Source organism: Peromyscus eremicus, chromosome 5 (genome assembly GCF_949786415.1).
Source record: "Peromyscus eremicus chromosome 5, PerEre_H2_v1, whole genome shotgun sequence".
Classification (NCBI taxonomy): Eukaryota; Metazoa; Chordata; class Mammalia; order Rodentia; family Cricetidae; genus Peromyscus; species Peromyscus eremicus.
This window is the reverse complement of record NC_081420.1, coordinates 112,029,305-112,032,370: the sequence shown is the minus strand read 5'-3', so window position 1 is coordinate 112,032,370 and position 3,066 is coordinate 112,029,305.

The window sequence follows — 3,066 nt, the reverse complement described above, 5'->3', positions numbered from 1 at the left end:
TGTGGTTTTTATTTTTCTTTACTCATGAAAATGTATGACCACTTTTCATATATTTATTGGTGATTCTTTTGTGAAACATATTAAAGATTTTGTCTATTTCCATTTGGGTTGTTTGTGTTTTGGAATTAATTAGTATGAGTTTATTACCTATTTTGAATGCAAGTTCTAAGTCTGATGTTTTGTGTAGTGAGAGAAAAGGTTTATATAGCTAGGGGCAATCTAAGTTTGTACATACTGTCTTAGATTATTTGTACATGCACAGGCAGTGTGAGAGGGCAATTGAAAACAAAACATATGCTTGAGCCATGGCTGTTAATGTTTTTATTCTCTTCACATGTGTGCCAGCATAATTCTCTTCAAGATACAGGGGGAAATATTACAGCTTCTTATGATTTGTTAATCAGTTTTCAGTCCCTGTGATGTGTCCTTCTGCTCTTACACACCCACACAAACACACATTCTGTGCATGCCAACAGCACTTCAGTTACTCTTGGGATTTCATACTCACATTCATACCTCCATGCTAGTATTCTGTATGTACATGCATATGAGTTCAGGTACCAGTGGGTTCCAGAAAAGACATCATATACCCTAGAGCTAGAGTTAAGAGGCAGTTGCAAGTCGCCTGCCAGTTGGGCACTCAACATGGGTATGGAAACTGAACTCAGATCTGCAAGGGCAAAGTTCAAGAGTTCAAAGTTCAAAGTTCAAGGGTTGTTAAAGATGGAACCATCTCTCTAGACTCCAAAATGTAAGGTGAGTATTTTACAAGGAGGAAATGGTAATTAAGGCTTGTTGTTTCAGTAATTTCAGCCATGATCACTTGACTCCATTATTCTTCATAGCAGGAGCTTGAGGCAAAAATCACACTTCATGGTATTTAAGGAGAAAAAGAAGATGAAAGGGGGCTGGCATCCCAATATAATCCCTCTGGTAGTTTGAATGCAATTGTCCCCCACAAGCTCATAGAGAGAGGTACTATCAGGATGTGTGGCCTTGTTGGAGGAAGTGTATTATTCTGGGGGTGAGTTTTGAGGTCTCCTATGCTCCAGCTACACCCAGTGACACAGTTCACTTCCTGTTACCTGCGGCTCAAGATGTAGAATTTTCAGTTCCTTTTCCAATACTATGTCTGCCTACAGGCCATCATAGCCCACCATGATGATAAGGGACTGAACCTGTGAAGTGTAAGCCACCCAATTAAATGTTTACCTTTATAAGAGTTGCCACGGTCTTGGTGACCCTTCACAGCAATAGAATTCTGAGAAATTCCCCAAGGACACACTCTGGTTAACTTAGCTTCCATACACTAGGTCTCATCTCTGACAAGTTCCATCACTTCTCCTATATGACACATGTTGGAGAGCAAGCCTGTAATACAGGGTTTCTCTTTGGGGGGACATTCAAGACCTGAACTCTAACATTGGGGGTTTCAAAAAGGAGGATAAGGCTCTTGGATATTAAGATACACATTTCTTCTTTGAAATGTGAATAAAAAATACTACATGGAAATTATTTTCCAGGGGAACTCTAAACAATCTAGCAGGAAATTGAGATAATAATAAAGTTGTGGACTTGCCAGGGATGAACTAAATTTAATCCCACCGTTTTCTATGCTTAAGGAACATTGAGAATTGAGTGAGGACGACTTTTACAAGTCTGGGTTGAGTTTCAGTGCTTGAATGTCAAATGATATTAAATCTCAATTTCTGAGGGTTAGAAACAGCCCGACACCACTTCCTCTTTTCATGGCAAGACTCCCAGTGCTTTAGAGCCCGTCATGGTGTGTGTCCCAATCGCTGTCAAACAGGCTGGTATCTGTCTTGCTAAATGTAGGTTTGAATTAAAAATCTGCGGGCATTTATAGGAAAGTAGCTTAGATATAGCTGAGGGGATTCTGGGAAAGATAAATGACTTCACATTCTTATCATTAAGAACTGACCAGGAACAGGCACAAGGACATGCTCTGTTTAGACTAACTGAAGACGACCGAGAGTTTAATTAGTTTAAAATAAGGCTTTAAGTGACAAGCCGTAGGTCCTACCAGCTGGGAGATGCCATTAGATGTATATTTTAAAATTTATTCTCTGTCTCTGCTCTACACACAGAGAAAGGACAAGTATATAAGTATATTTAGCCTCCCCCACGAACATAAAAGTCCTTTTTAGAACTGGTTGACACTGTCCATTTAATCTTTGTCACAGTCTATTTCCTAAGTAAACTTGATTCCGTGAACAGTGCTGGAAAGCTGGAAGGTTCAATTCTCCATTTTCATCGACTGATTCATTTATGTGGTCTAGCAAGGCGGAGACTATTGGAGAAAATGGGCGGCTAAAGATGTGCTTTTTTTCCCCTCAGTCGAGTGAGGATCATGAAGTTTGAGGCACATTGACACGTGCTGTTGAGCCTAGTCTTTGTCTACTAGGTCATGTTGCTTTTAGTAGTCAAGATTCTCTGGAGGAACAAAACCAATAGAACACACACACACACACACACACACACACACACACACACACACACACTGGGGGGGGGTTATAAAAGAGAATTCATTCGATTGGCTTTCAGGATTTAAAACAGGCTAGCCCTACAGTGACCTTCTGCAAGTTGCAGAACTAGAGTATCTGGAAGCTGCTCAACCCACGAGGCAGGCAACCTTGGAAGTAGGACAAATGATGCCGCCCCGCTCTAAGGCTTCCTGTCATCTCTCGTGTGAATCTATTGAAAGCACACATGGGGTCTACGTCTGCCAGTGACAGCAGCAGCAATAGGTGCACCTGCAGAGGAAGAGCTGATCTCCCATGTGCTGACAGGTTTTCTTCCTTTCCTATCTGTTCCATTTGACTCTCTGCCTATTGGACTCTGTGACCACATTTAGAGTGAGTAATTTTCTCAAGTGGTCAGGTTTTCGGCAATGGCAAAATATCTGAGAGAAATTCTTCAAAAGGCAGAAGAAACGTGTTTGACTCAAGGTGCCCATCTGTGGTTGTATGGCTCCATCCCTTTGGGGAACACAATGAGGAAGAACATGATGACAGGAGCTTATGGCAGAGGAGGGTCGTTACTTCT